The 15,797-nt window shown below is 39.1% G+C and overlaps 1 non-coding gene across 1 annotated transcript; it reads left to right on the forward strand.

Moving 5' to 3' along the window:
* The first annotated feature begins 4,587 nt into the window (after positions 1-4,587).
* Positions 4,588-4,694, forward strand: LOC130741629 (small nucleolar RNA R71). Its single transcript, XR_009020516.1, has one exon. It is a non-coding gene; the product is annotated as a small nucleolar RNA R71 (small nucleolar RNA).
* Positions 4,695-15,797: the final 11,103 nt, after the last annotated feature.

A 15,797-nucleotide genomic window follows, 5' to 3' on the forward strand; every position in this document is an offset into this window, starting at 1 on the left:
GACATTTGCTTTGCTAGCTGTCCCAATTGACTCTCCAAGCTCTTGATAGCCATATCATGGCTCTTGTAATTGCTCGATGTATGATCAATGAATCTCTCAATCAGCTCCTCAAGACTCTTCTTGCCAACCGTCTTTAAAACAATTTGTGGCTGGACAAGAGGCCCTTGTTCTGAGGTTGGAGCTCTTCCTTCTTGAGTCAATGTTCTGACCTTACCAACATCATCATTAACAGTACACTGGTTACTATCATGAGATTCACCACAAAATTTGCACTCCAAACTAGTTACTCTCGCTCCAATTGACTTGGCATCCTGAATATGTTTCCGCATTTCCGCTACTTCCTCGGAGAGTTGCTTGTTGGAGGCTATGAGCTTATCATAAGATTCCACTTCAAAAGAACTTCTTCGGATTTGGCGTTCATTCTCGGAGTTCATGGCCCTCATCGCCATTTTCTCTATCAAGTCATACCCCGCTTGTGGGGGAAGTGTAACACCCCGATTTCGGTGGCGTCACTTTAGTAACCAAAAGTAAACTTAATGCGGAAAAACGTGAAATATTTTTTTTTTATAATAACTAAGACAAGACTGAATTAAATAAAACCCAAAAGCGAAAAGCAATAGAACTAATATACAATATATAAACAGCCCCCGCTGTAAGTAACAACCTCGTCACGAGTAACCTCCAGTGACGGAAAGAAAAGTGCAACGCCCGTAGGCAATATATACAAACCAAATGAAAAGGGTGAAGTGCCCGCAACACCATCCCTCAAAACTGAGAATCAGCTGACCCAATGGCCTGAAAATAAGACCTCCTAAGTCCAACCAACTCTCTGTGATTCCCGTAAGGAAACCACACAAAAAGCTATAGGCGGATCTACCCTGTCCCCTAAGTAACAAATGAAGCAAGACTGTCATAGCTAAAACTCTACTCCTACACTAATCCTAACTCGAGGAGCTCATACCAACACTCAAAACTATGTGCTAGCATGATCGTCGTCTGAATCAGAATCCAGAACGACCAAGTCTACCAGCCCTATCCGTCCTCCCCTCGCAACCGCAGTGCGCTCCGATGCTGGACTCACGGGCTTAGGGCCCGAACCCTGATCATCAATGATCGCAACAGAGGGTGCACTAGACCCTGCCGAAGGCACTCCCACTGGAATCTCCTCTGAGGGATCCTCCTCCTCTGAAGATGACGGTGGCGGCGGTGCTCCTCCGAATCCTGGTCCGCAGTGAACGCCCGGTGGCAAGTTGAAGCTGATAGAGCATCGCCTCAACACTCCTGACCTCAAGAGTCCTCCACTGTCCACGTGGTCCTCCATGATGCGCCCCGAATACGTCGCTCGATGGCTCGCGGGGTCAACCACCCACGACCCGGGGTCGTCCTGATCGATCATCTCATACCTAATCCCCCCCGAAGGGTGGACCATGGTGAACCAGTCCGCAATACTCATCTGACAAAAGGCGTTGTCCGCCAAAACACACACAGAAGACGCGAGGGTCAACTCTAAAGAACTATGTAGATAATAAACCCAATAGGTACAAATAATAGATAGCCACTTAGGCTTATAGCTAAAGATGTCATTCCTAGGGTTGCATGTTCCACAATAACATAAACACAATAATAGCAGATAGCATGTTCCAAATAGGTTTAACAATTACCAATTACACTCAACAACTAAATTAGTATGCATGTTGCATGATATGTATGCAGGTTAACCCAGTCAACCACATGCATTCCGGAAAGGGATGGACATCAAACGGATCAGCCCTAACACCAGCCACGGTGGAGCCATTTCGGCCCGCGTGCCTCTTACTCCAACAGGGGTAGTCAGATCAGCAGTAAACCCGTAGGTCTGCCATTTCGGTCTGCTACAAGAGACGTCTACAAACGCTCTTTCACGGCATTCCGGGTCTTATGACCATTTTGGAAACCGACGAGGTCCAGAGTACGTCCTGTGTTAATACCTCATTAATGTTGCATGTATGCAAAATGATTAGTCAAACAACGTCTCCGTCCTCACTCGACACGTCGCCACGTGTTCTAGGGAAGTTAAAGTCTCTAAAAGCTTACCCTAAGGTAAAGTCGATTCTGCGACCAAAAGACACACTTCATAACGACACATAGCTGCTCCAACAGCACCACAACAAACGCTGCTCCAACAGCACAATAACAAACGCTGCTCCAACAGCACAACAATAAACGCTGCTCCAACAGCACAACAACAAACGCTGCTCCAACAGCACAACAACAAACTCAACACTTGGATCCGACGACACTCCTCGTTTTTCCAAAACTATGATTTGACTTCCAATGCCTTCCTTCGAGGTTGTTATCATTACTTAAAGATTTTGAGGTTATTTAAGGTCTTATGAATTTTCTTTATAAAATAGATTCCATTTTGTCTTATCGCAAGTCTTATACATTTTCAGGATCTCCCAATCCCAAGTCGCTTCCAGAGGATGTCTCGATCCACTAAACAAAATTAAGGCCCGAACCTCGTTCGTCCTATCAAACTTTCTCAAAACTCTCAAAATAAAATCGGCATGACCTGCCCGCTATTCTCACCATTCAGAAACTCAGATTCTAGTACAGAGCATATTTAAATTATCACAATCAACAACATGTCATATATCAATAAATCGCATCATAAACACTTAGCACTTAGCATATAAAGCATGCACCACACATCCTAGATTACCCACATAGCACATAGCATGTAAGACAATCTCAAAAACATTCAGTAGATGAATCATCTACATTGTCAGCCGAAGCCTCAGAAAACATTTTCCAATCACACACAATTCCAGTGCATAAACAGTAAACAATGTCGAAACATCGACCCTAAGCATTAACTAGAGATTCAGTGAGAAGCCCTCACCTGAAAGTTCTCCAGAATGATCAACTAGTGCTTCCTCGCTCTCAAAGTGTTGGTCCTCGGGGAAATCCTCAAAAGCACCTTTACAATAAAATCACAGAATACTATCAGAATCTATCGGAAACTAAGCTATCGATACTTACTAAGGTTACTCGAAGTAATCTATACCCTAAGGTACGATAAACTAGCGCGAAAGACAAGTTTTCGGAAAAGGAAATTTTCCTCCTCCCCCCTAATAGGGCTCGGCCACTTTGTGCAATTATGGGGCTCGATTTTTCTTCGATCAAACTTGGTTCCTATGCTTTCATAAGCCGTAACTAAGGGTATTCTGAACTCGGAAAAATTATCGGATCAAAAACTGTCGCAGGGGTATTTTGGTCATGATTTTTAACTTAGGATTTTTCAAAACTGAAATCCCAAAAATAAAATTTTGCAGGGACGTCACCAACGACGTTTATGACAACTAATCCTACTAGCACTAAGCTAAGGCGATAGTTTTCAGCCTAAAGGTTGAAGCTTTACACCAAAAACTCCAAAAATGGGTATTTTAGGTTCAAATTGATTCCGGCGGAATTCCGGCGACATAACGGAAAATCTAACCCGGCAGAAGTGATCTTGGGCGCATAAGGAAGAGGTTTAGAATCAGAAATGAAAGATTCAGGATAGTTTTGCAAAAACCCATAAACTATCCACTCAGAAAACTCTACAGAGAAGCTATGGAAAAAGCGATCAGAGGTAAGGATTAGCGACTATACCTCGAAGCCTTGAAGTAGCAACTAACGGATCAACGATCAAGCAAGCGATGAACAAAATTCTTCTTCCTTCTTCCTTGTTCTTGGCCGCGGGTTTGAGGAGAGAAAATGGAGGAAAATTTGAGTTTTTCTTCCTTTCTTTGCTATATATAAAGGTTGGAAATTCGCGGGAAAATGAAAGTTTCGCGAATCTGATTTTTCCGGCGTCATTCTTCGTGAATTAATAGATATGTTTTGGCAAAAGAATTCCAAAACTATAAAGAGGTCTCCTTGTATTTTTGGCAACTAATGCATAGTCGGTATAAAACTATTTTACCCGATAAGTTGCTTTTTGCATCGAATGTCGGAATAGGAAACTTCCTTCGGAAGAAAGATTGAAATCATCAAGAGAAATGGGTGTACGTGTGTAGAATATTCATTTGAAGCTCTGAATAGATAAAGTCTTCATTGTCGAGAAATTCTAGGGTTTTGAAATACCAGGGATTCGGTTTCGGCAAACTTCCGATGATTGGAATCGGACGTTCGTAGATCCTAGAGTTTCGCCTCGAAATGATGGTGATATATGGAAAAAGAGAAGTTCTAACATTTCTCTGAAGATTTTTGGAATTAACTGCCAGCGTGCCTAAAAGTGAAAATTAGCTATATACTAGGGTTTCTGACCTAGGTTTAAGCGTGTAACGATCGTGCTATAACTTTTATCGATCATAATGAAATCCTTGAACTTTTCCTGAACTTTCTCCTTCATAAATATATTCATTTAATAAACTTTCGTTCAGGTTTCCCTTCACATTACATCAACCCTAATCGTGAATAAGAAGTTTATTCACTTAGCATAAACTTAAAAACTCGGGCCTTACAGGAAGAGCATCGAACTCCCCACTTGAAGCCGCGTCCAAACCAAACCGTGATGAATATAGTAACCCATCATAGAACTTCGCCACACATTCAGCTTGGGTGAGATTGTGTTGAGGACATTTCCTCAAAAGCTTCTTAAAGTGCTCCCAAGCCTCATAAAGATTTTCATCTGAGGATTGTGTGAATGTCATGATGTCATTCTTCAATTTCCTCAAGAGAGACCTCGGGAAGAACCTCGTTGTAAATTTTTCTGCAAGGTCTTCCCAAGTGGTGAGACTCCCTTGAGGTTGTGAGTTTAGCCAATCCTCTGCTGCGTCCTTCAAAGAGAAGGGAAATAAGCTCAACCAGATTGCTTCTGTAGAAACATTCACCACCCGATAAGTGTTGCAATTCCGGATAAACTTCTCCATATGAGCATGAGGATCTTCCGAGGAACCTCCACCATATTGGCTCTGGCTCACCATGTTGATGAATGCCGGTCTTAATTCAAAGTTCCCCACTCCTTCGGGAATGACAATACTTCCGGGATAGTCAAAGCTCATGGACCCCGAAGTTAGTTCCCGAAGAGTTCGGTTGGCATTCTCAACTTCTTGTTCACGTAAGCGGAGGGTGATACCCTCCTGGATCCTTGCCTCAATGTGGGCTTGCAACTCCTCCTCTGTCATGCAGCCACCCATGGTGGTGCCTCTCTTGAAAGCAACCTGCGTATGACACTCACAGAGAAAGATTAGTAGCACCAATTCTAGACAAGTTAAAACTTAAAACTTAAACCAAAAATCACAAAACAATTCCCCGGCAACGGCGCCAAAAACTTGTTGGTCAATCTGCAAGTGCACAGATATCTCCGGGTTTTAATTTATCGAACCACAGGGAATTGGAATGTGAATTCAGTTTAAGAGTCAAGTTCAAGGTTGGAAAGCAAATAAAATTCAGTTTTAATGATTGATTGTTCAAGTGATTGAGTGACAAACTTAAGAAATGTAAGTGTGTGATAACAATGGTGATCTTGCCTTGGGTTCTTGCTTAACTAAATCAGTTTTAAATTAACCTCTTCTTCCCACAAAAATTCTGAGTCTCTCCTTGATGTTATAGCCTATGTAATCATCTATCAATGCCTTGAATAGACAATCCTCTAAAGTCAGAAGATAGGTTCAATTCCTTGACAACCTAAACATTTGCTAAAGGCACTAAGCATGCAATTCAGGCCAACAAACCCCAACCCCTACTCTATTCCTAGTAGCAAGCATAGAAGAGGTAATCCCATATCATGTCCCTAATCTATAACAAATTTCCATTATATTATAGAAAAGCATAAAGCTAGCTCATGATCTAACTTGAAACATAAAGCATAGATATGGAAATCAAGGGTTTACTCAGAAGATTCGTGTGAAGAAAAAGGAAATAAGATTAAAACATCAAGAGTCTTACAAGGAACCCAAAGCAAAAAGGTGTTTAGCCAAACATGGCTATGAAATCCATGCTAGAAAATAAAGATAAAACCTGGAACATAAGACCTAGGGAAAGCTCCCAAAGCTTCAGAACTCCAGCTCTCTCTTCTAACTTATGAAACAAAATGATAAAAATGACAAAAGTTTCAAAAGAAATGGCAAAAAGCCTATTTAAAGGCTAACAGGTCGAGTCTGGGCGCTCAGGCGCCAATTCAGAGCGCCTGAGCGCCAATTGCACTTAAAAAATATGCTCTCTGGACCAATTGGCGCCTAGGCGCCCATCCCCCAGCGCCTAGGCGCTTGAGCTCGCTTGAAAAGGGCTTTTTGGCTTCAGAAACTCCTCTTTTCAATCCTCTTTAAGTTTTCCATCAATTCCATGCTTATTGGCCTTCTTCCTTCTTCAGTTCCTGATCTGAAACTTAACCAACAAGCCAAGGAAAATTCTAGAAGCTCAAAGAGCTTATTAGCACATGAGATCCTTCAATTAACACAATAAAACCATGCAAGTCCTAAACTTTACTCAAAATGCAAGAAAACTCCCTATAAAACTACTAAATTACCAAAGCCAAATAAAGACTAAAGAAAATATAAAAATGCATGAGAATGCATGAAACACTACATGAGACGCAACAAAAAGACTCAAAACACACAAAGAAATGACCCTAAAAACACTACTAAAATAGGGTCATCATGTATCATCACAGTCCGCGTGTTTCCAGAATTCCTTGACCAATTTGTCATAAATTGGACCTCTAAGTCTGTTGAAGTACTCTTCCCATCCCTGAACTTGAACTTCAGGACGAAGATCATACCCATTTGCAGCTATATTATCCAGGTCGAATCTCCATTCAGCAAGCACCTGGAGTTCTTCCGGAGCATAAACGCAGTGAACGGCACAACCCCGTTCTGCAATTGGAATCATCTTCTCTGAAGCTTGACCTTGATTTGGAGTTTCAGGACCCAATTGGCATGTAGCTTGGCCTACTACCATATGAGGAAACCTGGTTGCACCTGCAGCTTCGTTTCTGGTTTGTCTCACCATCTTAAAGTCGGTTGAAGGTTTTGGGTTGAAGGTGAAGGATGAATAGAGAGAGAGAGAGAGATCGTGGAGATAAGATTTTGAAAAACTGAAGAAAGAGAATGTAAAACCGCAAGTGTAGGAGAACGTGTGTGTATAGTGGGTTTTGACAAGTAACCGTTGTTGATAAAAAAGCAATTTAAAATCAACGGTTAGAAATTAAAGACATGATAGCAACAGTTAATACACATATCACACGCAGGAGAGAAGCACATCAACACTCATTAGGATAGACTGTCAGCACGGGCACAAGGAACTATGTATCAGAGATACTGACACACGTTTACTGTCTCAGGTTCAGAGTCAGCACCAATGGGTACATAAACTCTGATAGAGTTACCTTCTGGACTAGACATCTTTTGATGAAGAAGCATCATAGTCAGAGGTTCTGATCCATCTTCATGCTGGACAAAAGTCCATATTCAGATTTTTCAGAATGAAATTAAATCTATCCTCTGCTAAGGGCTTTGTAAAGATATCTGCCCATTGATGGTCAGTATCAACAAACTTTAGAAGAAGTATGCCCTTCTGTACATAATCTCTAATAAAGTGATACTTTACCTCAATGTGCTTTGCCCTTGAATGTAAGATAGGATTCTTACTCAATGAAATTGCAGCAGTGTTATCACAATAGATTGGAATATTGCTCTCAAGGATTTGATAATCCTCCAGCTGATGTTTCATCCAGAGCATCTGAGTGCTGCATATTGCTGCTGAGATATATTCTGCCTCTGCAGTAGATAGTGCAATGGTTGATTGCTTCTTGCTTGCCCATGAGACTAAGTTGCTTCCCAGAAATTGGCAATTTCCAGAAGTGCTTTTTCTCTCTGTTCTATCTCCAGCATAATCAGCATCACAATAACCTGAAAGCTTATACTCTGATGTTTTCTTATACATCAAGCAAGGTTAGTGGTGCCTTTCAGATACCTCAGGATCCTCTTAACAGCAGTTAAGTGGGTTTCCCTTGGATCTGATTGGAAACGAGCACATAAGTGAACACTAAACAATATATCAGGCCTAGATGCAGTTAAGTATAGAAGTGATCCTATCATACCACGATAGAGCTTCTGACAAACTTTACCACTTGCATCTTCTTTCTCCAGAATGCATGTAGGATGCATTGGAGTCTTGGCAACTGTAGATTCCAGCATATTGAACTTCTTCAGAAGTTCTTTAGTGTACTTGCTCTGATGGATATATGTTCCTTCTGGTGTTTGATCAACTTGTATTCCCAGAAAGTACTTGAGTTCTCCCATCATACTCATCTCAAATTCAGCCTGCATCATCTCAGAAAATTCTTTGCATAGAGATTGATTAGCATAACCAAATATAATATCATCAACATAAATTTGCACAATTAAGATATCATCTTTGTAAGTTTTGCAAAAGAGAGTTGTATCTACTTTACCCCTTACAAACTCATTCTCCAGAAGGAATGAGTTGAGTCTCTCATACCATGCTCTCGGAGCTTGCTTCAGACCATAGAGTGATTTCTTCAACTTGAAAACATGGTCTGGGTTCTTCTCATCCTCAAAACCTGGTGGTTGATGAACGTAGACTTCCTCTGATATGTATCCATTTAGGAAGGCACTCTTAACATTCATCTGATGTAGAATTATGTTGTGATTCACCGAGAAGGAGATCAACAGTCTGATTGCTTCTAGTCTTGCTACTGGAGCAAATGTTTCTGTATAGTCTATTCCTTCCTGCTGGCTGTAGCCTTGAGCAACTAGCCTTGTCTTGTTTCTGACTACATCTCCTTTCTCATTCAACTTGTTTCTGAACACCCATTTTGTTCCAATTACATGGACACTTTGAGGCTTCTTCACTAGGCTCCAAACATCATTCTTGGAAAATTGATTCAATTCTTCTTCCATGGCCAGAATCCAGTCCTTGTCCTGAAGAGCTTCATCAATTGACTTGGGTTCAATTAAGGACACCAATCCTTTCAGACTGAGCAGGGTCTCTTCAAAGGGTCTGAAGGCTGATCTGGTTCTGACTGGTTCGTCTTTGTTACCCATAATCAATTCCTTAGGATGAGCTGTAGTGATTTTTGGTTCATCTTCCTCTGAGTTTGTGAATCAAAGGGACCAGCTTCTTCTGGTTCATCTTCCTCTGGCTCAGCTTCCTCTGGAGCTTTGCCTTTGTCAGAAACACTTATACTAAATCTGCAAATTTCTCAACTAGCTTTGACTGGTCAGAGTCAAGCTTATCGTCAAATCTAACATGAATAGATTCTTCAATTGTTTTAGCATCAGTATTATAGAATCTAAAACCTTTAGATCTCTCAGAGTAACCAAGTAATTGACATTTAGAAGACTTAGCATCAAATTTATGCAATCTATCCTTAGTATTAAGAACATAACAAACACAACCAAAAGGATGAAAGTAAGAAATGTTGGGTTTTATATTCTTCCACAATTCATAGGGAGTCTTATTCAGAATTGGTCTCACAGAGATTCTGTTCTGAATGTAACACGCTGTGTTTACTGCCTCTGCCCAAAAGTGCTTAGCCATGCCAGTTTCTTGGAGCATGGTTCTAGCCATCTCCTGAAGAGTTCTGTTCTTCCTCTCAACAACACCATTTTGTTGAGGAGTTCTGGGACAAGAGAAATCATGTGCAATTCCATAGGAATCAAACAGACTCTCAAACTTGTCATTCTCAAACTCTCCACCATGGTCACTTCTGACACGCACAATCCTACAAGCCTTCTCGTTTTGCACTTGGGCTATGAAGGTAGAGAACACAGCATGAGACTCATCCTTGCGGGTTAGAAATTTTACCCATGTCCAGCGGCTATAGTCGTCAACAATGACCATCCCATATCTCTTGCCACCTATAGACTCAGTTTTCACTGGTCCAAATAGGTCGATATGTAGAAGTTCCAACGGCCTTGAGGTTGAGACAACATTATTTGCCTTGTAAGGGACTTTTGTGAATTTGCCTTTCTGACATGCTTCACAAAGAGCGTCTGAAGAGAACTTCAGAGTGGGCAAGCCCCTGACAAGGTTTAGCTTGCTCAGTTGAGAAATCTTTCTCATACTGGCATGCCCTAACCGTCTATGCCATACCCATTGCTCTTCATTAACAGACAGAAGGCACTTCTTATTCTGAGCCTCCAACTCAGATAATCTGATCTTATAAATGTTGTTCTTCCTCTTGCTGTTAAACAGAACAGAGCCATCGATCTGACTTACAGCCTGGCAGGACTTTTGATTAAAGATAACATCATAACCCTTGTCAGCTAATTGACTTATAGACAATAAGTTATGAGTTAAGTCGTCTACCAATAAAACATTGTCAATGCATGGACTACTATCTACACAAATAGTACCAGTACCAACAATTTTACCCTTTTCGTTGCCACCAAAGCCAACTTCGCCTCCAGACTTAAGTTTTAGCTCTTGGAACATACGCCTTTCTCCCGTCATGTGACGCGAGCATCCACTGTCCAGATACCATGATTGGTGTTTCAGTGGAGCTATCAAGGATATCTGCAACATAGATAATCTTATCCTTAGGTACCCATTTTCTGGGTCCTCTCTTGTTAGTTACCCCAGAGGTTCTGATTACCTTGGGTTTCTCAACATGGTAATGTAAAGGAATTTTTGCATGATATTTAGACATGGAGAAGGATCCCTTTTTAAGAGGAGGTTTAGCAGCTTCAGCAGGTAAAGGATCAGGTAAAATGGTACCAGAGGGAACAAAGCATTCATACAAGGATTTAGTCTTAAGCATAGAAGGCTCATTTCTAATTGGTTTAGAATAGCCAATGTCATGCATTCCATTTCTGCTTACGCCATAGATCATTGAAGCCATTAAGCTTCTATCTACGCTTTTAGCCAGGAATCTTTGAAAAGATTTTTCATACTTAGATTCATGCTTACTATCAGAGGCATCGCAAGCAATAACTTCTTCTAACTTAGCAATTTGATTCTTAAGCACAGAGTTAGTATTCACTAAAGCATGGTTATCATTTTTCAAATCAGAAATGATTTTCTCATGTTCAGAGGGAGTCTTAGAAACAGCAGATAAGTTCTTTTTCAGCTTCTTATGCTTAGACAATAAAGAGTTATACTTATCCATGATATCAGACAAAGCATGTTTCAGTTCAGAGGTTGAGAAAGAAGCGAATACCTCATTTTCATCGTCTGAGTTAGGATCTCCTTCTGATTCTGAGTCAGAGTCAACAACATCCTTTGACTCTGCTCCTTTGTCTTTGACAATGGCCATGAGTCCTTGGACTTCACCATCAGAGTCAACATCCTCTGACTCTGATTCATCAAAAGTCACCATCAGACTTTTCTTGGTCTTGAAGTGCTTCTTGGGCCTCTTGTCCTTCTTCAACTTTGGACAGTCACTTTTGTAGTGCCCTGATTCTTTGCACTCAAAGCATGTGACTTCCTTAATTGAGGACTTCTTCTGACTTGAGGATTCAGACTTTCCTTTGGCCTTTCCAGAGCCTTTGTACTTGCTCTGCCTGTGCTTCCAGATACAGTTGAGTCTTTTAGAGATCAGAGTCAGCTCATCTTCATCAGAATCTTTTGATGCTTCTTCAGATTCTTCTGCTTCAGCTTGAAGAGCTTTTGACTTCTCTGCTTTAGCCTTCTCAGATTTAGATTTTAAGGCTATTGACTTCTTCCTCAGATCTTGCATCTCTGAGCGCTTCAGCTCATGGCACTTCAGTATGCTGATGAGTTCTTCTAAACTCATACACTCAACATCTCTCGTAAGCTCTATTGAAGTCACCAAGGGCATCCAGCTTTCAGGAAGACTTCTGATGACCCTTATGACATGATCTTTTGTTGTGTAGCTCTTGTTGAGAGGTCGTATTCCAGCTACAAGCAACTGAAATCTGGAAAACATTTCTTCAATGGACTCGTTTGGCTCCATGATGAAGGATTCATACTTTTGGATCAAGGACAATGTCTTTGATTCTTTGACTTTCTTGTTTCCTTCATGAGACATCTTCAGGGATTCAAAGATGCCTTTTGCATACTCACGATCTGTAATCTTCTGGTACTCTTCATAAGAGATAGCACTTAGAAGAATTGCTCTAGCTTTGTGATGTTGTGAGTAAAGCTTCTTTTGATCTGCAGTCATCTCTGACCTTGGGATCTTCTTGCCTTCTTCATCAACTGGACGCTCATAGCCATCCACAATAATATCCCAGAGATCTGCATCAAAACCCAGAAAGAAACTTTCAAGTCTATCTTTCCAATATTCGAACCTTTGACCATCGAACATGGGAGGCTTTGCATTGTAACCATCTTTTTGAGTTTCACTGGTGGTAGCCATTGTTTTTCACACCGGTCGGATCACTGAACACTGTTAGGTGTGGTAATCAGAACTTGCGCTCTGATACCAATTGAAGGTATGAAAAACGGTAGAAAGGGGGGGTTTGAATAACGTTTTCAAAATAAAACTTCCACCTTAAAGATTTTAGCAAATCTTTCGAGAACAAAATGCTTAAGATAAGAGATAGAAAAGCACACAAGGATTTTATCCTGGTTCACTTGATAAATCCCTCAAGCTAATCCAGTCCACCCGTTAAGGTGATTTCTTCCTTCTTAGAATGAAGGCAATCCACTAATCAGGTAAATGTTACAACTCCACTTGAAACCTACAAGTGACTAACAATTACACTGGTTTAGCTCACACTAAGATTCACTCTCTTAGTCTTCTCTAGGATCCGATCAACCTTGATCTCCTAAAGGTAACTAAACAAACTGTTTAAGAAAGAATGTTTATAAAGAATTTGCTTCTGAAAAGCTAATAGTAAACACAATGAATTCAGATGAAAGAATGCTTAGAAGGTTTTGAATATAGCTTGCGCGTGTGTGATTCTTCCAACCGCATCTTTCAATCTTCAGCCTCTATTTATACTCCAAGGATTAGGGTTTGAACGCTGCATGGAAATGCTACCGTTGGAGGGCAGTTCTGGAAATTCCAGCTTCTGTTGTGGCTGAGAATGTTAGGTAGGTCGTCAGGATAGTACATTTGCTTTTGTACTTGGATAGTGAATTGACCTTTAAACCTAGTAGACTTCTGATCAGGCGAATGCTTCATGTTGGAACTTGTGAAGCCAATTGATCCGAGTCAGAGGGAAGCACAGATCCTCTGGCCGTTGTATCTTCTGATTCTGAACTCAGAGGGAAGTACATGGTCTTCAGAGTCATCTTGCTTCTGGACATCAGAGTTTCCACTTTTCAGCTTCTGGATCTTCAGAGTCTTCTACACCATCAGAACATCTGAACCTTCAGAGTTTCTTGGTTGTCAGAACGTCTGGGTCTTCAGAACTTCAAGTGACTGAGTCCATATCAGAGCTTGTATGACTTCAGATCTTCTGAAGCATTTCTACTGTTCAGAGTGAACATAGATGTTGCGAAAGCGTTGCTTGGGTCACTCTTTATGCACAATGTTTCTGATTTGTGTGAGATTGAATTGAGGTCAGAGCCTGTAAATAGCACACTCAGAAAAACACATTAGAGTACCATAATTGTTCATACTAAAATGTTAACTTGTAATCATCAAAACATAGAGTTGTACTACTCGATCAAAACTTGATCTTACATGATGTGCATTGGTATGTGTGAATTCTACTCCCCCGTTCCAAAATGGTTGTTGTTTTAGTTTTTCACATATATTTCGAAATGGTTGTTGTTTTAGAAATCTAAGACCATTTGTCACATCTTCTTTCATATACACCCTTATTTAATATTGTATCTCTCATCTACCACTTTCAATTCTCACCAATCACAATGTCCATCAATCACTTAACCAATGATTATCATTCTGACTCTTTATATAACTCAACTCTAAATATAGGTGTTTTAGTCAAATATTATATCAATTCATGAGCTCTTAAACTATGTGCATTACCTTAAACAACAACCATTTTGGAACGGAGGGAGTAATATTTTCACATTTACAGTTCAATAATAACGAGTTGTTTTTTGAAGATGATAGTTAATTCTATTTTTTATAATTAATTAAAAAAATTAATGTATTAAAAAAATGTAGATAGATTATTTATTTCATACTGATTTATTAATTATTTATATACTTATATTATTACTATTTGATGAACCAATTATTAATTCCTAAACTAATTTGTTAACAAATTAAATTAAAAATTATTACATTAACTATTTATACAAATTAATAATAAAAAAATTAATGATCATTATTATTGTAATTTATTGTATTAAAATTGCACATATTTTAACAATATTATTAATTATGATATTTTTAATATTTATATAACATTGTAAAATAGTAATTATGTAAACAATTCTCATTTTTCCTTTCATTCTCCATTCCTTTTAAATCAATTCAAACAACTTCAAAATCCCCTTACTTTCCCTTCATATTCTTTTCTTTTATCCTCTTTCCTCTAATATTCCTTCATCTCATTTTCACCTCTATATCCAAACACAACATTAAGTGTCTAATAGCGTCCAAGACCTTTCTATTTTTTATAAAACATTTTCCATTAAAAAAATGAGATAGACGTCAAATAGGGATGAAAATGGGTCTCGGACCTATAGGATACCCGCAAAAAATACTCACTATAGACAGGGTAAAAACCCGCTAAATGAGTATGGGGTTGGGTATGGGTAATTACCCGTAAAAAGTAGTGGGTATGGGTGCCGGTATGGGTAGGGGTGTAAGCGGATATGGTCCGATCCGCGAATCCGATCAAATAGATCCGAACCGAGTACATTATGGTGGGTTGGATTAGATCATTGGTTTAGTTCGGATTTTTTTTACTAAATCTGATCACCATCGGTTCGGGTATCGGATTTGGAGATTTAAAAACGATCAATCCAAACCAACCCAATCAATTGAGTTTTTTTTACATTAAGCTCAAACACTTTCAGCCCATTACATTACATATTTATATTTGTATTAGGGATGTTAGTTTTGTTTGGATTATATGAATTATGTCATTATTGAATGTTATGTTCTTTAAAAATGTTTGATTTTACTATATTTTTAATAATTTTTCACGCTTTTAGAATAGATTTCGTGCATATTTTCAAATAATATTATTTATTTCAAATCCGACCATCCGAACTGAACCATTCCGATTGAGATCGGGTTGGTTTGGTTCGGGTTTAAAAGTAAAAATCATGAAATCCGAACCAATTAACCGAATATGTTTGATTGGTTGAGACATTTAAACACCCTAAATTTCAACCAATCCGGTCTGATTACACCCCTAGTTATGGGTACTATAGTACTCAACCCGCCTTATACCCGCACACACATTATTATTATTATTATTATTATTATTATTATTTTTTATCATAATTATTATTATTTCGTAATATATGAACAAATTAACTTAAGATATAGCTTTCAAAATTACTTTTTTTATAAAAAATAAGGAAGTATTTAAGGTATACTTAAATATTGCTAATTTACTCCCACTTTTTTTTAAAAAATTAGTAAGTTAATAACCTACAACTTTAGGACTATATTATATAAATCTAAAATTATAAATTTAAAGTGGTATTTTTCTTGCTTTTTCCTTCTAAAAAAATATATATACTTAGTTGAATGATTTTTCTTAAGTATTTTGATAATTTTTTGTATTTTTACTAGTGTTTTTTATTTAAAAAGTTTAGTTAACTAAATTGTAAGTAATGAGCACTAATACAAGCATACGGGAATGATACGGGTCCGAGTAATTTTTTAAAACGCGGGTCTAGAAATAGGTACTATAGTACCCTACCCAAACGTTACCGTTACCATCCCTAACGTCAAAACTAAAACTGCT

This window comes from Lotus japonicus, chromosome 2 (genome assembly GCF_012489685.1).
Source record: "Lotus japonicus ecotype B-129 chromosome 2, LjGifu_v1.2".
Taxonomy (NCBI): Eukaryota; Viridiplantae; Streptophyta; class Magnoliopsida; order Fabales; family Fabaceae; genus Lotus; species Lotus japonicus.